Source organism: Schistocerca nitens, chromosome 11, assembly GCF_023898315.1.
Source record: "Schistocerca nitens isolate TAMUIC-IGC-003100 chromosome 11, iqSchNite1.1, whole genome shotgun sequence".
NCBI classification, from domain to species: Eukaryota; Metazoa; Arthropoda; class Insecta; order Orthoptera; family Acrididae; genus Schistocerca; species Schistocerca nitens.
The window spans coordinates 113,092,952-113,115,458 of NC_064624.1; the positions used below are offsets into that span (position 1 = coordinate 113,092,952).

The 22,507-nt window shown below is 43.2% G+C and overlaps 1 protein-coding gene across 4 annotated transcripts in view; it reads left to right on the top strand.

The window, feature by feature from the left end:
• The window catches only part of LOC126213035 (uncharacterized), a 99,572-nt gene that overhangs the window by 59,409 nt on the left and 17,656 nt on the right, over positions 1-22,507 (top strand). Inside the window, exon 4 of one of the 4 annotated variants that reach the window (XR_007541036.1) lies at positions 16,880-17,036. The exons of the other annotated variants lie outside the window; for them this stretch is intronic. The gene's annotated coding sequence lies outside the window, so the exon portion shown is untranslated. Of the gene's footprint in view, positions 1-16,879; positions 17,037-22,507 lie in introns of those variants that run through there. 4 annotated transcript variants of the gene reach the window in all.

The following is a 22,507-nucleotide window of genomic DNA, read 5'->3' on the forward strand; positions in this document are numbered from 1 at the left end:
CATAGGGTGGTGGGGTTTCGGGTTCCGCTGAATAGGACAGGAGTTCACTACACTCAACGCGGCTACACGGGTACCGGTGGCTGCGTGGCGTGGACTGGGCGGTTTTTTAGGTTAAAAGGCCTCAGGAAAGTACGGGGTTGGTTGCAATCTCAAAGGGTGCATGGCAAATACAGGACGTGCTTGGATCAAGGAACAGTCGGAATTGTAGTTGTACATTGTTGTAGTAGTGCTGGGAAAGTCCCTGAGCTTCAAGCGCTAATAGAAAGCACAGAAGCTGAAATCGTTATAGGTACAGAAAGCTGGCTGTAGCCTGAAATAAGTTCTGCAGAAATTTTTACGAAGCCTCAGACGGTGTTCAGGAAAGATAGATTAGACGGAATTGGTGGTGGAGTGATTGTGTCTATCACTAGTGGTTTATCTTGTAGTGAAGTCGAAGTAGATACTCCGTGCGAATTGGTATGGGTGGAGGTTATACTTAACAGCCGAACTAAGTTAATAATTGGCTTCTTCTACCGACCCCCAGACTCTGATGATATGGTTGCTGAACAGTTCAGAGAAAATTTGAGTCTCGTAACAAATAAATACCCCACTCATACGGTTATAGTTGGTGGGGACTTCAACCTTCCCTCGATATGTTGGCAAAAATACTTGTTCAAAACCGGTGGTAGGCAGAAAACATCTTGCGAGATTGTCCTAAATGCTTTCTCCGAAAATTATTTCGAGCAGTTAGTCCACGAACCCACGCGAATTGTAAATGGTTGCGAAAACACACTTGATCTCTTGGCCACAAACAATCCAGATCTGATAGAGAGCATCATGACTGATACAGGGATTTGTGATCACAAGGTAGTTGTAGCTATGCTCAATACCGTTTCTTCCAAATCCACCAGAAACAAACGAAAAATAATTTTATTTAAAAAAGCGGATAAAGTGTCACTAGAAGCCTTCCTAAGAGGCAATCTCCATTCCTTCCGATCTGACTATGCAAATGTAGACGAGATGTGGCTCAAATTAAAAGATATAGTAGCAACAGCAATTCAGAGATTCATACCTCATAAATTGGTAAGAGATGGAACTGATCCCCCATGGTACACAAAACAGGTCCGAATGCTGTTGCAGAGGAAACGGAAAAAGCATGCAAAGTTCAGAAGAACGCGAAATCCCCAAGGTTGGCTAATATTTACAGACACGCTAAATTTGGCACGGACTTCAATGCGAGATGCCTTTAATAGGTTCCACAACGAAACAGTCTCGAAATTTGGTAGAAAATCCGAAGAAATTCTGGTCGTATGTAAAGTACACAAGCGGCAAGACGCAGTCAATACCTTCGCTGTGCAGTGGCGATGGTACTGTTACCGACGACTGTGCCGCTAAAGCGGAGTTACTGAACGCAGTTTTCCGAAATTCCTTCACCAGGGAAGACGAATGGAATATTCCTGAATTTGAAACACGAACAGCTGCTAGCATGAGTTTCTTAGGGGTTATGAAACAACTCAAATAGCTTGAAACGGGTAAGTCTTCAGGTCCAGATTGTATACCGATTAGGTTCCTTTCAGATTACGCTGTTACAATAGCTCCATACTTAGCAACCATATACAATCGCTCGCTCACCGATAGATCTGTACCTACAGATTGGAAAATTGCGCAGGTCGCACCAGTGTTTAAGAAGGGTAGTAGGAGTAATCCATCGAACTACAGATCTATATCATTGACGTCGGTTTGCAGTAGAGTTTTGGAGCACATACTGTATTCAAACATTATGAATCACCTCGAAGGGAACGATCTATTGATACGTAATGAGCATGGTTTCAGAAAACATCGTTCTTGTGCAACGCCGCTTGCTCTTTATTCGCACGAAGTAATGGCCGCTATCGACAGGGGATCTCAAGTTGATTCCGTATTTCTAGATTTCCGGAAAGCTTTTGACACTGTTCCTCAGAAGCAACTCCTAATCGAGCTGCGGGCCTATGGGGTATCGTCTCAGTTGTGCGACTGGATTCGTGATTTCCTGTCAGGAAGGTCGCAGTTCGTAGTAATAGACGGCAAATCATCGAGTAAAACTGAAGTGATATCAGGTGTTCCCCAAGGAAGCGTCCTGGGACCTCTGCTGTTCCTGGTCTATATAAATGACCTGGGTGACAATCTGAGCAGTTCTCTTAGGTTGTTCGCAGATGATGCTGTAATTTACCGTCTAGTAAGGTCATCCGAAGAGCAGTATCAGTTGCAAAGCGATTTAGAAAAGATTGCTGTATGGTGTGGCAGGTGTCAGTTGACGCTAAATAACGAAAAGTGTGAGGTGATCTACATGAGTTCCAAAAGAAATCCGTTAGAATTCGATTACTCGATAAATAGTACAATTCTCAAGGCTGTCCATTCAACTAATTACCTGGGTGTTAAAATTACGAACAACTTCATTTCGAAAGACCACATAGGTAATATTGTGGGGAAGGCGAGCCAAAGGTTGCGTTTCATTGGCAGAACACTTAGAAGATGCAACAAGGCAGTGAAAGAGACAGCTTACACTACAATCGTTCGTACTCTGTTAGAATAGTGCTGCACGGTGTGGGATCCTTACCAGGTGGGACTGACGGAGGACATCGAAAGGGTGCAAAAAAGGGCAGCTCGTTTTGTATTATCACGTAATAGGGGAGAGAGTGTGGCAGATATGATACGCGAGTTGGGATGGAAGTCATTAAAGCAAAGACGTTTCTCATCGCAGCGAGATCTATTTACGAAATTTCAGTCGCCAACTTTCTCTTACGAATGCGAAAATATTTTGTTGAGCCCAACCTACATAGGTAGGAATGATCATCAAAATAATATAAGAGAAATCACAGCTCGAACAGAAAGGTTTAGTTGTTCCTTTTTCCCGCGCTGTTCGGGAGTGGAATGGTAGAGAGGTAGTATGATTGTGGTTCGATGAACCCTCTGCCAAGCACTTAAATGTGAATTGCAGAGTAGTCATATAGATGTAGATGGTAGAAAAATAGAAAATTACCTAAACAATAAAAAAGTGTGGTCCCTTACATGAGTACTAAAAAAACTCAAATTATGACAGCACGAAATTCGCCCAAATTTAAAGACTTGCAGCTTGACAAAATATGTGTGCACTATATGCATTATATGCATTATAACCATAATATTTAAAGTGTTGGGAAGAAGGCAAACCAAAGATCACATTTCATTGGCAGAGATTTAGGAGGAGCAACATTTGTGGAGGACTACTTACACTGTCCTCATTATGGGAACGCTCCAGGAATGGCAGCAAGCTTTGTTTTATCACAAAGTATGGGAGCTGGAAATTATATGTTAGCTGGGGTGGCAATCAAAACAAAACAGTTTTTATTTGTAGCATGATCTCTTCCTATTATTTCAATCACCAACTTCCTCTTCCAAATTCCAAAGTATGATAAGAGAATAAAGAACTTGCACAGAAAGATAGTGTTCGTATTTCCCCCACATCGTTTTTGAGAGTAGAAAAGTAGAGAAATATTCTGGAAGTGGTTGTATGAACTTTTGTCAAACACTTACGTGAATTGCAGACGTATCATGTAGATGCAGATTCAGATGTAGAAGCACTTAAGCTACTTGCTTGCTGCACCATTGGTCAAGGACTAGTTGTTAGCATGTCCATAATGCTGTAGCATGGCTCAAATTAACCAGTGTCCATTTGAGCTGCTCTTCATAGTGTATGTTCAATATCTCCTGTCAGTCCTGTTTCATACAAGTGCTGCATGCTTCAGATTTGTACTAGGATGGGTTTTAAGAGTTAGTAAGCAATTTCCTTTGAGGCTCAGTGTTTTCCATGTAGTCCGCCACTGAACTGATGTCTGCTATTGGCTTTACCTATAGCTAAGCCTGTGTAATTGTTGAATTTCAAATTCCTAAAAGTTGCTACATCCCCATAATTGTTTGAGTGGACCATTTCCAGCTGTGACTCATTGATACTGTAGTAGTGGGATCCTATATTTTTTGTGAAGTGTAAAGTGTTATATTCTGAACATTTACTGCAAGTTGCCGATCTTAGCACTACGAAATCTGATGAAGATGTGACTACTTGCACAGCACTTTCCTTGTATAGATTGACAAAATCTAAACTCTGTTCTATTTGTAGTACATAAGAACCCTCGAGCAACAAAGAAATCAGAAATTCCTACACTCGTGTTTTATTCAGTACACGCTGCATTTCGGATCCTGTGGTCCATCTTCAGGTGTATTTCGTCTTAATACATGCTTTATTTTCCCCCTGCGGGTTCGGCGGTAAGAATAGGCCCGCGGTATTCCTGCCTGTCGTAAGAGCAGACTAAAAGGAGTCTCAAACGTTTCGGCCTTAATGTGATGGTCCCCTAAGAGGTTTGACCACTACCTTTCAAAATTTTCTGTTAGTGCGTACCATTTGGGGAAGGACGCCTTACGTGGTGTATTATATATCCATCTTGCCCTAAGATCTGGCACACCCATTATTGTCATGGAGTTGGCCGTACACCGTGCTTCCAGCCACATCAGCTGCTGTGTGTTCCGGGCAGCATACATGCCCTCCATTATGAACATCCATCTTTACCCTCCTGACACATATGGATATTCGACACCTGACGTCGAGCATGGTAGCCAGTCCGTTGTGTTGGGGTCGTCATGTACCCTCTTGGTGGTAGCCCCCTGACTACACAGGGATCGCACCGCTGATGCCTGAGCTGCTACCTCCCCACGTATGCCGAGGAGTAGATGCCTATCCCTCTGGGGCATCGGGACTCCCAGCAAAGGCCATCCTGCCAGGTGGTCTTTGCTGTGGCTGGGTGGTGCCCATGGGGAGAGCCCCTGGTCGGAGTGGGTGGCATCAGGGCGGATGACCCGCAATGAAGCGTGGTACATCATCTCTCGCTGGTGGGCCTCCACCAGCAGTCTCTAAGTGATCAAGGTCTAACCTCAACGGCAAGCAATATAATCCAAGATCATTTCCCTCCCTGGCCACTCCATGGGAGGAACGCATGGCTAAAGACAGCAGTGGAGATTATTCACACCGGTACCTTGTCTGTACGCGAGTTGATGGTGAATCTTTTATGCAAACTAAGCTTCAGTTTTTTGTGGAGCATTTAGAGGACAAGTTCGGGGAGGTGGAGGGCTTATCCAAAATGCGCTCTGGGTCGGTTCTCATCAAAACAGCATCCTCTGCCCAGTCACGGAGGTTGCTCACTTGTGACAAGTTGGGTGATGTTTCCGTCACCATCACTCCCTATAAAAGTTTAAACATAGTCCAGGGTATTATATTCCACAGGGGTCTTCTTCTGCAGTCCGACGATGAACTACGCGCCAACCTGGAACGACTAGGTGTTCACTTTGTCCGGCGCGTCCATCGGGGTCTGAGGGATAATCAGGTAGCCACCGGTGCCTTCATCTTGGCCTTTGAGGGTGATGTCTTACCCGAAACGGTTAAGGTGATGGTTTACCATTGTGATGTGAAGCCATATATCCCTCCTCTGATGCGATGTTTTAAATGCTGGAAGTTCGGGCACATGTCATCTCGCTGTACTTCCAGCATCACGTGTCGGGATTGTGGACGTCCTTCGCATCCCGATACTCCATGTGCCCCGCCTCCTATCTGTGTTAACTGCGGAGAACACCATTCCCCCTGCTCGCCGGACTGTAGGATATACCAGAAAGAAAGGAAGATAATGGAATATAAAACCCTGGACCGCCTGACCAACCCCGAGGCTAGACGGAAATACGAGCGGCTCCATCCTGTGGCAATGATGTCAACCTACGCCGCTGCTGCAACGGCAGTTCTCCCATCATCACGAATCGGCTCTAAGATCGGTCAGCCTCCACCAGCCCCCTTGCTTGTGGGGGGCACTTCACAACCTTTTGCTCCTGCTCCATCTACTTCAGGAGCAACACCACCCCAACCACCGGGGACATCTGTTCCCCCTTCCCAGCCGGAGAAGCGTGAGCCTTCTTCGGCTCCTCTCGCCCAGAAGGGGTCCCTTGGGGCCCTTCCATCCCAGGCTTTGCCCAGTGCCAAAGCGGACACCCGCAAGTATCTCAAACAACCACCAGTCGCTGGTCGTAGGGCGTCACGGTAGTCTTCAGTCCCTGAGACTGACCCAGTGAGGCCCTCCCAGCCAGAACCACCTAAGGCACAGTGCGCAAAGCAGTCCAAGAAAAAGGCTCCCAAGCATCCTGACACTGCGGTGGCACCTGTCCCACAGCAACCTTCTCACTCTGCATCCGAAGATGAGGTGATTCTGGCGTCCGCTGAGGACCTGGATCTCGCCAGTCCCTCGGACGCAATGGATGGCTGTTGTACAGGTGGTGACTCAGTAGCAGCAGGGGCCCAGGAGGCGTAATCTGCCTCCCCAGTCCCTTCACGCCTTTCCCATCCATGGCCAATACCATCATCCAGTGGAACTGCAGCGGTTTCTTCCACCATCTAGCTGAGCTCCGCCAACTTATCAGCCTTCATCCTTTCCTTTGCATTGCTCTGCAGGAAACTTGGTTTCCAGCAATGCGGACCCCCGTGGCTATCGGGGTTATTATAAGAAACGAGCGGCTTATGACAGGGTGTCTCGTGGCGTCTGCATCTATGTCCTTAACTCTCTTCACAGCGAGTCTGTCCCTCTACAAACAGCTTTAGAGGCTGTTGCTGTTAGGGTGTGGACGCTGCAGGCTATTACCGTCTGCAGTCTTTATCTTCCACCGGATGGTGATGTCGCGCTGCCTGTCCTGGCTGCACTGATTGCCCAATAGCCGCCACCTTTCTTGTTGCTGGGCGATTTCAATGCCCACAACCCTCTATGGGGTGGGACAGTCTCCAATGACCGCGGTCGTGCTGTGGAGCATTTGTTGGCTCAGCTCGACCTTAGCCTCTTGAACACCGGTGCTCCCACGCATTTCAGTGTGGCCCATGGCTCATTCTCGGCCATCGATCTCTCTCTTTGCAGCCCCGGACTTGTCCTATCCCTCCACTGGAGAGTACATCCTGACCTTTGTGGTAGTGACCATTTTCCCATCTATTTGTCTCTTCCCCAGTGTCATTCTTCTGGGCGCCTGCCCCGCTGGGCTCTCCACCGGGCTGACTGGCCGGCTTTTACTTCCGCTGCAACCATCGCATCTCCCCCACAAGGTGACATTGACGAGGTGGTCCGTGTCTTAACCATGTCAATCATTTCGGCGGCCAAGGCTGCCATCCCCCACTCTTCTCGACTCCCTCAGAGTAAGGCTGTACCCTGGTGGTCGCCGGAGATTGCTGAGGCTATTCGCGACCGTAGGCAGGCCCTCCAGCGTCATAGGCGGCACCCGTCTCTAGAGACCCTCATCGCCTTTAAGCGGCTCCGTGCCTTGGCCCGTCGTCTTATTGCACGGCGTAAGCAGGAGTGCTGGGAGAGGTATGTCTCATCCTTGGGCTCCCGTGTCTCCCCCTCGCTCGTGTGGTCCCGGATCCGGCGGATTTATGGATACCAGGTCCCTATGGGTGTCCCTGGGATCTCCTTGGACGGCGCGTTCTGCACGGACGCTGCCGCCATTGCTGAACACCTTGCTGCGCACTTTGCTAAGAGCAACTTATCCCCCCGCCTTTCGCTCTCTAAAGGAGCAGACGCCGTTATCATTCCACACGCGTCGTTCTGAAAAATACAATGCTCCTTTCAGCGAGAGGGAATTCCTCGCTGCCCTCGCCGATTGCCCTGATACGGCACCAGGACCAGACTGCATCCCCGCACAGATGCTGAAGCATCTCTCCAGGGACTGCCAGAGACACATCCTCACCATCTTTAACCGCATTTGCAGCGAGGGCGTGTTCCCGTCGCAACGGCGAGAGGGTGTTATTGTCCCCATCTTGAAGCCCGGTGCGGACCCAATGGCGGTGGACAGCTATCGTCCCATTACCCTCACCAACGTTTTGTGCAAATTGCTCGAACGTATGGTGGGGCGACGTTTGTGTTGGGTCCTTGAGTCGCGCGGTCTCCTCGCTCCATCGCAGGGTGGCTTCCGTCGGGGCCGGTCTGCAGCAGACAATTTGGTGCGGCTGGAATCTGCTATCCGTGCGGCCTTTGCCCGACGTCAGCATCTCGTTGCTCTATTTTTTGATCTGCGGAAGGCGTATGACACCACATGGAAGCATCACATCCTTGCTACATTGCATGAGTGGGGTCTTTGTGGTTGGCTCCCGGGTTTTCTTCAAACCTTTTTATTGCACCGCTCTTTCCGGGTGCAAGTTGGTGCCACCTCTAGTTCCTCTCATACACAGGAAAATGGGGTCCTGCAGGGCTCGGTGTTGAGCGTCTCCCTTTTTCTCGTGGCCATTAATGGTCTGGCTGCAGCCATAGGGGTCGTCGGTGTCTCCTTCTTTGTATGCCGACGACTTCTGCATCTCATTTAGCTCCACGACTACGGGAGTCGCCGAACGCAGGCTGCAAGTAGCCATTTGCAAGGCAGCATCATGAGCTCTGACTCATGGTTTTCAGTTCTCTGCAGCCAAGACTCGAGTTATGCACTTCTGCAGGCGTCGGACGGTCCACCCTCATCCTGAACCTTATCTCGACGGCCACCTGCTTGAAGTGGTGGACACGTGCCACTTCTTAGGACTCGTCTTTGATGCCCGGCTCACATGGGTTCCACATATTACTCAGCTGAAGCAAAAGTGCTGGCGGCATCTCAACGCCCTCTGCTGCCTGAGCCACACATCTTGGGGTGCGGATCGCTGCACGCTGTTGCGATTATACAGGGCCCTTGTGCAGTCCAGGCTTGATTATGGGAGCCTGGCCTACGAGTCTGCATCACCCTCAGTGTTGACGTTGTAAGACCCTATACACCACTGTGGGGTTCGGCTTGCAACTGGCGCTTTTCGTACGAGCCCCGTGGATAGTCTACAGGTGGAGGCCGGGGTTCCCCCGCTGCGGATTCGCCGCTATCGACTGGTCGCCGACTATGCTGTCCACGTGCATTGCTCGCTGGGCCATCGCCTGCTTTTCCCTGCCATGGTCCTCCATCTGCCCGAAAGGCGACCTAGGTCTGGGCTTTCCATAGCTGTCCGCGTCCGGTCCCTGCTGTCGAAACTGGGGTCATTCCCTCTTCTGCCTCCCTTCCGGATCCGTGCACCTACGCCTCCCTGGTGTTTGCCCCTGCCGTCCGTCCGTCTGGACTTGGCACAGGGACCCAAGGACTCTGTTCCGCCTGTGGCCCTCCGTTGCCGTTTTCTTGCGCTCCTCGCCTCCTTTTCGGGCTGTGAGACTGTCTACACTGATGGTTCCCTGGTTGATGGTCGCACTGCCTACGCTTTTGCTCACACTGCCCATGTTGACCAGCGCTCCTTGCCAGCTGGCTGCAGTATTTTTACTGCAGAGCTGGTGGCCATATTGCACGCTCTTGAGCATATGCGTTTCTGCTCAGGTACGTCCATCGTCATCTGCAGTGACTCCCTGAGCAGCCTCCAGGCCATCGACCGCTGCTATACCTCTTCTGCTCTGGTGTCCTCTATTCAGGAGACTGTTTCCGCCATTACCTGTTCTGGTCGTTCGGTGGTCTTTGTTTGGACGCCAGGTCACGTTGGCATCCCGGGGAATGAACGTGTTGACAGGCTGGCCAAAGGGGCGATCGACGCCCCAGCTTTGGAGATCGGCCTCACGGCTCGCGATCAGCAGCTGGTGTTGCGCCATAAGATGCTTGGGATGTGGACTGCTGAGTGGCGTGGCATGACATCCCCGAATAAACTGTGGGCTGTCAAGGAGACGACCGATGTGTGGCGCTCCTCCCTGCGGGCTTCTCGCAGGGACTCTGTCATCCTGTTTCGGCTCCACATCGGCCATACCTACCTGACGCACGGCCATCTTTTGCGTCAGGAGGATCCCCTCCTGTGTCGGTGTGGGTCCCGGCTGACGGTCGCCCACATTTTGTTGGAGTGTCCCCGACTGCGCACCCTCCGGCAGTCTTTTTAATCTCCCGGGCACTTTACCTTTGGTTTTATGTGACGATGCCTTCATGGCTGATGACGTTTTAAATTTTATCTGTGGTAATCTTTTTTATGGTTCCGTTTAGGGAGGTCCTGCACCTTTCCCTTTCTGTATCTTTTGTCCTCGCGTCTCTCAATATTTGTTGCTGTTTCGGTGTGTCGTCAGATGGTTGACTCTTTCCCTTTTTTTGTTCTCTTGGTCAGTCAACCGGTCTCCGGCCATTTTCTTTTCTTCTATTTCTTTTTGTCTGGTGTTCAACTGTACTCTTCGTGTCTGTAGTGTTCGTTGACGCATTTGTGTTCTTTTAGGGCCTGGGGGGAGTCTCCTTCCCCTTGGGGTTTTACCTGCTTCGTGAATTTATGTCTTGCCCGTTTTTGGCATGGGAGACTGAAGACCTTCGCTGTTTAGTCCCCCTTAAACACCCCAACAACCACCACCACCATGCTTTATTTGTTCTATTGAATGAGGAGAAATGCATAATCCTGTCACAAAAAGGTTTGATGTTAGGTTCCAAATTCGTAAATCAGATGTTGAAAATATGTGCGAAATAGTGGTAAAGATGAACAGTGTACGCTTATCAAATAATCCAAGAGAAGCGTTTTTAACGTTTTAGTAACGGCATAAGTTGTTTCCTCCATCGTTTTCAAGCAAATAATTCCATTCAAGAGACACCTTAACAAACACCTGTTTGTTAACACTTCACATACGTTTTTGTACATGGTTTGGTTAAAGATGGATTTTTCATAGTGCTAAAGATTTAATTATTAAACAATTGACACATACAGGAAATAACTTCAGAACAGATAATTAAAATTATAGAAATAGCTGTGGCTTGCGAAAGCTTTTCATTTAACATTGATTCTGGTTTTTTTTATTTTTATTTTTATTTTGTGAGGGTGTATCTCCAGTTCTGGCAGATCTAGGGTCTTACTATGGGCTTCATTATGTAATACTATCAAATTGTTTTCTAGATTGTTTATGACATGGTTCGTTTCCAACATATTTGTGCAATGACTGATTCTTCAAATTGGTTAAGCCTGAAAGCATTTACATGTACTTGAAAACAGGTTTTGAAGTTTGTGCTTGTTTTCCGTACATAGTTGGCAGGACAACTAGGGCATGATACTCCATGCACTCTACTGTTGTCGTATGTTTGTATATTTGAATTAATGTTATGGATGTGCAAGTTAAGTAATTTATTATTAGTTGAGAATGAAACTTTAAAAAAAAAAGGTTAGCTATTTCTTGTGAGATTGGGCCCAGGTATGGAATACTGGTGAATATTTTCTCTTCTTTCATAGTGTTGACGTTCATTGTCTTGCTTTTGTATGTTTGTCTGTCTGAATTGTTAATTGTTTTGGCTGTGTAGTCATTGCTTATGGCAATGCTCTTTATTGTAACTATCTCATTATTGAGAATGTTCCCTTTTAGATCAAGAGAGTGTACTCAGTGTAGCATGGATCTAAATGCAGCATGTTTCTGTGCGGTGGGATGACATGATGAGTTGTCTAGTGTTACATCTGTGTATGTGTGTTTTCTGTGTATGCTGAACTTATGTATTTGTTTATGGTTGGTGATTTTAAGATACAGGAAATTTATGCATTTGTTGTCCTCATGTTCTATTGTGAATTTCACGTTTATGTGGAAAGAATTGAATACTGCTAGTAGTTCCTCAACGTCATTTTTTGTTCCATGAAATAGAAGCAAGGTATCATCAACTTGTCTCCAGTAATATCTTACTTTACTTTCGAATCTATTGTTTCCATTAAAGAACTTACTTTCCAGATGATTGAGAATTATGTCTGCAAGAGCACTTGATAGGCTACTGTCCATGGCAAGACCCTAATCCTGTTGGTGAACTTTCAAATTGAATGTTCAGTAATTGGAAGACAATATTAACTGCAATGTGTCCTTGACTTCTGATATTTCTACAATTGACAATTTTTTATGTGTTATTAAGTTTTCAAAAATTGTCTATTGTTTCTTCAGTTGGTACTTTCGTAAATAGGTTAGTTACATCAAAAGAGGCAAAATTTTAGTTGCTAATCCCTTTGTGTTCTTAAATAACTATGTTTTATCAAAGGTATACTACTGTTTCAGAATTTTGTTCAGTAATTGGGAGAGTCTTAAGTAGGTGTATTCCCAGAATTAACAACAGGCCTCAATGTAACTTAGGGTTTATGGGTCTTAGGTTGAGCTATCAGTCTTGGAGCTGTGAGATTCATTAAAAGGCATGTTTTTGATTCTTTTTCTGTGAAGAGGAAATTGCATTTATCAATCATTTTTCTGATTTTGTTTTGGAATTTTAGAGTCAGATCTTGCTTGAGCTCTGTTATGTTATTTTCAAAAATGAAACTTAGTGTTTTAGTGATGTATACATCTTTGTTCATAATTACTACAGAATTACTTGTGTCAGTTTTCAGAATCATGGCATTGTTGTTATATGGTTTCGTGTTTATGCTGTTTAATAGCTTTCTCTCCTGATAAACTGTTTTGTGGATTTCGTTATGGTTAGTTATGCTTTCCTGAATAACTTTGTTGTGTGCTAGGACAGTCTGTTCAGTTTTGTTAAGATCAGCTAAATCAGTTGGTTTTTTAGTGTATATGATGAGATGTTTTAGGTTATTAGTACTTAATCTGGGTTCTACGTTGTGCTTTAGCCCTTCCTTAAGTAGACCTTGATCTTTTTCATAAAGGTGATACCAGTTTGGTTCACGACTCTTTATGAAACTGTTTTGTTGGAATTTTCGGTCTCCTGCTGCTGATTCAGTTTTAGCTAGATGGCTTCTAATTTCTTTTGGTGCCTGTGTGTGATTTCAGTTCTCATTTTCCTCAGCAGCTCTTAGTTCTAATGATGTAATGTATTAGCTAATTGTAAATACCTGTTGCAACAGCATGTAACAATATCTTCTTTCTTTTTGTACTGAGATTTTATGTGAGACTACATTATCTCACATTTCCTCTTGGCAATCTGGGCTGCAGCAGACTTGTTTGATCTTCGCTTTGACATAATTAGGACGAAAGTCACACGCTAGACATTCTTTGATGAACTTAATACTAGCACTGGCTTTCACGAACTTTATTATGTAATTACTGTATGAGTATACTGCTTTCAGTGCCTGGCTGGTAAAGTTAATTTTAACCATATTTTGCAGCTTCAAATGTGGTATGCTTTATTTGTCGTCTTGAATGAGATTAACTGCATATTCCTGTAATGAAAAGGATTGATGTTAGGTTCCGAATTTCGTAAGCCACACCTGGAAAAATGTGTGAAATAGTGGAAAAGATGAATAGTGTAGACTTATCCAAATAATCCAAGAAAAGCGTTTTTAACTCTTTGGTAACAGCATTTGTTTTCTGTTCTATCGTTTTCAAGCATACCAGTTCATTGAAGAGGCACCTCCACAAACACATGTTTGTGAACACTTCACAGATGTTCTGTACATGGTGAGATCAAAGGTAAATTTTCACAGTGCTAAAGATATAATTATTAAACAATTGACATGTGCAGGAGATAACTTTAGAATAGATCTTCAAAATTACAAAAGTAACTGTGGCTTGCGAAGTACTTTTGTTCATTTAACATCAACTCTGGTTTCTTGATTTTTGTGGAGGTGTATCTCCAGTTGTTCGAACAGATTTAGGGTCTTGCCATTGGCTACATTATGCAGTACTACCAAATTGTTTTCTATGTTGTTGTTGGCATGTTTCTTTTCCAACATGGGTTGTGCAATGACTGATTATTTCAAAGTGGCTGAGCCTGAAAGAATTTACATCTTCTTGAAAACGGGTTTTGAAGTTTCTGCTTGTTTTCCATGCATAGTAGGCAGGACAGCTGGCTCATGATACTTTGTACACTCATCTGTTTTTGTATGTTTGCGTATTTGATTTTATGTTATGGATGAGTAAGTTTCCTACTTTAATACTAGTTAAGAATGAAACTGTTACATCTGTCTTTTCCACTATTTCGCACATATTTTCCACGTCTGGCTTACAAAATTCGTATCCTAACAGCAAACCTTTTTGTGACAGGAATATGCATTTCATCTCATTCAAGAGAACAAGTAAATCATGTATTAAGATGAATTACACCAGATGATGGACCCACAGGGTTGATATGCATAATATACTGTATAAAACATGATAAATTGTGACTGAAAGCGTTTTTTAATTCATATCTCGAGTGTGTTGAGTGCAGTCACGTTTGAAGCTGCTGAATATGGATAAAATTAAATTGAATTTACCCAGCCAGGCACTAAAAGCAGTATACTCATACGGGAAACACAAACCAGTGCTAGGGTTAAGTTCACCGACGAATGTCTAGCGTGTGATTTTCGTGCCAATTATGTCAAACTGAAGACCAAAAACAAGCCTGATGCATCCTATTGCCAGAAAGAAATGTGAGATAATGTGGATGAAGTCACCAGTACAATCTCAGGATATGAGGAAAGAAGGTATTGCTGAGTGCTGGTATAACATGTATTTACAATTAGCTAATACACAACACCCATTAGAACTTAAAAGCTGCTGATGAGTATGTGGAAAATATTGTAAACAAAATGCAAACGGAAATGCACACATGTGCCAAAAGAAATTAGAAGCCATGCAGCTAAAACTGCATCTGCAGCAGGACAACCAACCATCGAACAAAACACTTTTATGAAAGAGTCTTTAACCAAACTGGTATCATCTTCAGTGAAAAAGAACATCTACTCGAGGGAGGGCTAAAGCACAACGCAGAACCCAGATTAAGTACTAATAACCTAAAGCACCTCATTATACACACTAAAAAGCAGCTGATTTAGCTGATCTTAATAACACTGAACAGACTGTCCTAGCACACAACATAAATAAAGTTATTCAGGAAAGCATAACTAACCATAATGAAACCCCCAAAACACTTTAACTGGAGAGAAAGTTATTAAACAGCATAAACATGAAACTCAATAACACCAATGCCACGTTTCTTAAAGCTGACCAAAGCAATTCTGTAGTAATTCTGAACAAAGGTGAATAACTCACTAAAACACAAAGTTTCGTTTTTGAAAATAACATAACAGAGCTCAAGCAAGATCTGACTCAAATTCCAAAACAAAATCAGAAAAATGATTGATAAATGCAATTTCCTCTTCACAGAAAAAGAATCAAAAACATGCCTTTTAATGAATCTCACAGCTCCAAGACTGATAGCTCAACCTAAGACCCATTAACCCTAAGTTCCATTGAGGCCTATTGTTAATTCTGGGAATACACCTGATTAAGAGTCTCCCAATTACTGAACAAAATTCTGAAACGGTACTATACCTTTGATAAAACATAGTTATTTAAGAACGCAAAGGGATTAGCAACTAAAATTTTGCCTCTTTAGATGTAACTAACCTATTTCCAAAAGTACCAACTGAAGAAACAATAGACAATTTTTGAAAACTTAATAACACATAAAAAATTGTCAATTGTAGAAATATCAGGAGTAAAGGACACATTGCAGTTAATATTGTCTTCCAATTACTGAACATTCAATTTGAAAGTTCACCAGCAGGATTAGGGTCTTGCCATGGATAGCAGCCTATCAAGTGCTCTTGCAGACATAATTCTCAATCATCTGGAAAGTAAGTTCTTTAATGGAAACAATAGATTCGAAAGTAAAGTAAGATATTACTGGAGATAAGTTGATGATACCTTGCTTCTATTTCATGGAACAAAAAATGAGGTTGAGGAACTACTAGCAGTATTCAGTTCTTTCCACATAAACGTGAAATTCACAATAGAACATGAGGACAACAAATGCATAAATTTCCTGATTCTTAAAATCACCAACCATAAACAAAAACATAAGTTTAGCATACACAGAACACACACACACACACACACACACACACACACACACACACACACACACACACACAGATGTAACACTGGACAACTCATCATTTCATCCCACCACACAGAAACGCACCACATTTAGATCCATGCTATACAGAGTACACTACCCTGCCCTAGAAGGAAACACAATTAGGAATGAGATAGTTACAATAAAGAGCATTGCCATCAGCAATGGCTACACACCCAAAACTATCGACAATTTAGACAGACAAATACAAAAACCAAGACAATGAATGTCAACACTATGAAAGAAGAGAAAATATTCGCTGGTATCCCATACCTGTTTTCCATCTCACAAAAAATTGCTAACCTTTTCAAAGAAACAAATGTAAGTTTCATTTTCAACTAATAATAAATTAGGAAACTTACTCATCCATAACATAAAATGAAATATGCAAACAGTAGAATGTACAAGGTATCACGCCCTAGTTGTTCTGTCTACTATGTAAGGAAAACAAGCAGGAACATTAAAACCCGATTTCAAAGAAGATCTAAACGCTTTCAGGCTCAACCAATGTGAAGAATCAGTCATTGCACAAATATGTTGGAAACGAACCATGTCATCAACAATCTAGAAAACAATTTGGTAGTATTACATAATAAAGCCAATAGTAAGACCCTAGATCTGTCAGAACAACAAATCAAGAAACCTGATTTGGTGTTAAATGAACAACCAGATATCGCAAGCAACAGTTTCTTTTGTAATTTTAAATATCTGTTCTAAAGTTACTTGCTGCGTATGTCAATTTTTTCCTGCATATGTCAATTGTTTAATAATTATATCTATACCACTATGATAAATGCATCTTGGTCCACACCATGTAGAAAAACATCTGCGAAGTGTTTACAAACATTGTTTGCGGATCTGCCTCTTAAATGAAATTATATGCTTGAAAACGATTGAGAAGAAAACTTATGCTGTTACTAAAGCGTTAAAAACTCTTTTCGTGGATTACTTGGTAAGTTTGCACTATTCATCTTTTCCACTATTTTGCACATTTTTCCGTATGTGGCCTACAAAATCCGGAACGTAACATCAAAACTTTTCATGACAGGAATATGCATTCAATCTCTTTCAAGAGGACAAATAAACCATGGATTAAGACGACATACACCTGAAGATAGACCCACAGGGTCCGAAATGCATCGTGTATTGAATAAAAGGCGATAAATTGTGACTAAATGCGTATTAGATACATACCTCGAGTGTATTGAGTTCAATCACGTTTGAAGCTGCAAAAATCGATAAAATTAAAAAGAAATTCCTAGCATTATGATTGAATGATTAAACTGTGCCACACTGATTTTTCTCTGGTGGTGTTGTTTTTCTGCCTTAACACAGCATAATATAAACACGAGAACTAAATGGGAACAGTCTTGTGTTGCTCTGGGATAAGAAAATGTGTTATCCTACAACAAGTGCAGATTTAATGTTCTGAACAAAATGAGTTTTTAAGTACTACCATTTTTCCTTGCATGTGGGCTAAATGATGTGCTTACTCCTAGAGTGGCAGACAGAAAAATGAGTGAATTACATCTTAAACAGTTTGTAGGCTTACGTTTATTTCAATATTTAAACCAATCAACCACACCATAATGAAGGCAAAGTATTCTGGATCAATAATTAGAGGTAAATTTCATATTCAGTAGCTGAGCATCGGATGAAAACGTTATGTCCCATCAAGATTAATGTAAAATATTTGTTATTTTGTAACAAATGGAACCTTTAATATGCTCATAAATTAGACCATTCATAAAAAATATAGGCAAAAATCTATGCAAAAAGAATTTTTATCGACATGTTAAGCACAGGAAGAACAGTAAATGGATGTGCATTTAAAATGTAATCATAAATGTTCAATATTGAAAATTTGTTAGTTTGTCGTTACAAAAACCCACATGATCTCCTGGAAGTCAGGAACTGCAGTCACTGACAACTGGCATGGCAAGTCATGTGGAAATGCCTGTACGTGGCCTGGTTACACTTTGTAATTGCCACCATGTGTCAGGAAAGAATTACCTCCATCGGTATAATGAATGGGAAACACCACCTGGATCACCATTTTCAAAATTATTGAGATGTTTTGATCTGACCAGCAGATCATTTTCAGATCTAACTTGGGAAAAGGAAAAATGAGGCCTAACAACACAAGAGTGTGACACTACAAATAATACAAACAGCAGTACTGCAAATAACGTAAATATTTTATATACTCATTCATGTCCTCTGGTGTAGTTTGTTAGTAGTGACAAGAATGAACATAAAACTATGAAAACAGTACAGAGGATGGACGGGGAAAAGTTACTTAGTCATGTGATGTATATACACGTCAGTGCCCAGAACATTAATAGTGTCAAGAAGATTTTTATAAAGAGAAAGTGTGTTGATTGTGTACAATGGATTACATGATTCTTCCTTTCGTTCTTCTCCCATCATGTGTTAGGTGATTTCACCTCTGCTGGTCAACATGTTCTAGCAGTCCCTTCTGTTGCTTTTACCTCTTTCTTGTACCTTGTGGTTTGTAATGAAGTATTAGTTTGGGAAGTTGTTTTCAGGCATTCTATCTACATGTTCCCACAATCTGTTTCTATTTCTTGTGCATTGAATCAACTTGCAGTTCATTCATAACGTCTTCATTTCTGGACATATGTTCCTGCTTATATCCACATGATTCAATAATAATTCAAGAAAATGAAGAGAATCTTCAGAAAAATGTCTATCATCTTGAGTTGTTGGCTTCTGAATGTCACATGAAAATCTCCATTAATAAATTAAGTGTTAAGGTAGTCAAGGGAAAATCATCTATCAGATCAACAATTGTAATAAATAATGTAATACTGGAGCAAGTAACTCACTTCCAATGTCATAGTTGTGGAATAAGATGAGATTTTTGCAGTGCTACTGATAACAAGATTATAACTTACAATTTGCAGAATAAAGGAGTCTTACGTGAAAATCTGATTAAAGTAGGAAACAGAATCTGGTTATAAAAACAGCCATGATTTAGAAAATTATTATACTATTTATTCATATAGTTGAAAGATAATAGTGAGGGGAAACAGAATGGCCACAGGGGTGTACCACATGCCACAGCAGGTTGTGTGCCAAGTGATACACCTGTGTGTTCACGCAGGCCAGTCTGCACCAACCACCATCTTTTCATGGCTGGCAGACATGAAAAAACATTCACATTGATGGGAGTAGTGAGCCACTGGAGATTGTATGTTTATGGGGAACATTGTCATAAATATAAATTGTAATAGTTCCGACACTAAATGTAACTGGGTTTTCTCTTTTGATGCTAGTCAATTGTTAGGATTAGCATTACTGCAAAGAGCCTTTGATTCTAAAGCATTATGTCAGGGTGAAAATGCTAAATAAATCAATTTTTCTCTCTTAACAATATGTAGGCAGGGTGGGTTCTTCCTTGTCTCAGGTATGTGGTAGAATGAAACAGCAATTTTACAAAAGATAACTTTTATTGAAAGTTTTGTACAACCGTTCGCTTACTGGATGTTCTGGCTTGGAGAGCGGCAGCTGTGTCGTTTGTGAAGCCTTCTGCTGTGGCGGCAGCGGCGGCGTCTGATTACGCATGGCGGTGTGTATCTTGTGTCGCCGTCTCGCCCAGTTGACTAGAGACGCGCAGCGCGAGGTTGCCCGTTTAATTATTGAGAGCGAAGTCATGCATCAGACGGTGATACCTTGGATGTGGCGTCCCAGTGTTTCTCTTCTCTAAGCGGCCGCGTATGTTGTGCGTCGGCCAGCGGAGCGGCGCGGCGGGGGAAGGCCAGTGTCACGGACTCCCGCTTGCCAGTCTTTTGCTGTCAGATCTTCATCCCAGCTCACAGGTGACTGCTGATGTGAGGCCGTCTCCGCGTCCTCACGAGTCACCCGGGTACGTAAAAATCAGACCTCAAATTCCTTTTAACTCCTGTCTTCTGGCGCCGAGGCTGCTGCTTGCTATTCTATTGCAGCGGCGGACTTGGTGTGTCTGTGTACGATGTAGACTCTTCTTGCATGACGGTCTTCAGCACCGAAACTGACTAAAAACTACTGCTGCTCTCTTTGTCGGGTCCACTGCGTCTCACGTATTTATTCACTTCAGTTCACTGGAGGTGAACGACTTCACGGTCATTGCCTCTTCGGTCACGTTGAAAACCTTCTCGAAGAATCTTCTTAACATCGGTCAATGGCTCTTGGAATGTAGGCGAGGGCCTTTGCTCACATATGACAACTGAGAAACACGTGAGCCGGTCGGGCGATGCCCTGACGGCTGAATCGACAGCGTCCGCTTATGTGGGGAGGGCGATGGCTTCTGAACTTGCTGACGTCACGGTCATTGTCTCTTTTGCTCTGCCTGCTGTTTGCCAGTATGTAACTCTCTAAACTAAACCATGTTTTTCATTTATTTTCTAATTTCTACTTCACTTTGGTTTCACTAATTTATTTACTTATCTTAAGTACCACTCAACAAAATAAGTGGTGTAGGAAAACTAATATTGTTCATTAATATTCTTTCCTTTTGGAAGTATAAAGTTGCTGCTCTTTAAGCAATGAAGATATCCCCTCTTGCCAACTACGTAAAATCATCTTGTTAGGCAAGTTATTAACAGAAACCTAACTGGTTGCGCCATGTGTGGTGACCTCTGAGCAAGTCGATGCCAACTCATGTCAAAAGTGATTTCCTTTTGAGTAATCTGAGGAGCAGACCCCTTGAGTTAGTTTTGAGAGGGTTACAAGCCAACCTAGCTTCAATCCTGCTAGCCAATATATGATGCTTTTAGTCACTATTTGGTACAGCCCCCAAGTCTTCACATTTATCTACAACTAGATATATATTTCTTCAGTCAACATATAGTGCATGATGGAGGATACCTTATGCCACCAATGATCATTGTCCCACTTGCAACTGGAATGATGGAGAATTGACTGGCTGTATGGCTCCATATAAACCTTCTGAGATATATGTTGGTGGCAATATATCGTTCTACAGTCTGTTCCATATGCTGGTTATCTGAACTTTCTCACTAGCAGTTTGCAAGAACATGTTCCTTCCACAGGAACCTAAAAGTACTGCCCAGTTCCCTTCACACAGGTCCCACTACCTGTGTAGCCACTTCCTGTGTATAGTGGACCTCTGACCTATTAAGCAGAACCCAGAAACCCACCACCCTATGGTGCAAGTCAAGGAATCTTCAGCCTACATGGATGCAGAACCATCTGGACCCCTGATTCAAGCCATCCACTGGTCTCTGTACCCAAGGACCACAGTCAGTTATGTATACGATGCTACAGATGGCGATCTCTGCCTTCATCTTGCAACCGAGACTTGGTCTTTTACTACTTCAGCTAGCCACTCAAAACCCTAGAGAATCTCTTCCAATCCAGTGCAACACATCTTTTTAGTTCCAACATGAGTCCCTACCTGCACTTGCCAGCACCCTTTGTTTTTCATGATATCTGGATGCACCCATTCCCCATCTAGGATAATGCCTTCCAAAATTCCTCCTCATATGTGCACAGTGCACAGTGGATTCCTTACCATCCTCGGCAGCCATATCCCCTAATGTTGGAACTCCCAACTACCGGTAAACCCACTCTCTGTGAATGCCCAGACCTTGTGGTCTGAGTGGCTTGCTCTGGAAAAGAGTGCTTTCATCTGGCTCAGGGATTTTGTCAGCCACAAACAGCACGCAGAACTTGTTTGTCGTGCTATCTGGGGTGGTCTTCCATAGTGATGCCCATTGGGAACAGCCTCAAGCTGTTTGACCAAAGCCAACACCACCTGGAACTGTTTGCTAGGAGTCACCAACTAGGCTCAAATCTGGACAGAGCAGTCAGTCCCTATTCATACCAAAGATGGAAAAACTGTTCACTACCCAGTTATTACGATACTAGACTATGCCTGGTAAGTATTCAGACATGCAATAAATTAGGAAGTAAACTGCATCCACGCAGATAACTGAAAATAAATTGCTCATGTTTGAGGCTTGTAAATATAATTTGCAAACAAATGATGTACTCACCTTACCTGCAGCAACACATCAAATGAGTGCTCTGATGGTCCAGTCAAACTGACCCAATCAAAGCAAAGCAAGAACAAAGAAATGCCTGTATGATACAGGGATCAAGAAAAGTGTCAGTACAGGTACTCCCCACCACATTGTGGAATGAATAGTTCTCATGACACAACTCTAATGCTAGCCCTGTCTGGGACATGTGCCACATGGTCAGTTATAGCAATCAACTATTCCATCCAGATAGGATGCCTCCCTCTTCCAGATGCTGCACCAGGCTCACTTACGTTTTATAATTTCATTATCATATCCTTTAAACCATTTAATGACATTGGTCCTCTCCTCAGACCTTACTGTATCAGTGCGCCACTGTAATTCCTGCTCTTAACAGAAAACTGTTTCACTAACAGCCCACAGTTTCACTTGATTTCACTAACAGCCCACAATCCCACTTGATAGCCACACTCTTCACTCATGTTATTTCTTGTCAAATGACAGCATGTATGTCATAGTGTCAGACAAGCAGTGTACAGTGTCAAATTTTGCACTGGGGTGTCCAAAGTTGGAACTGATTTTTTCCAGTGTAAACCAATTCCCCATTAATGCAGCTACCAAGTTTTGCTTTGATATGATGATCAAATTCCACATTGAACGTGTGCAAGTAG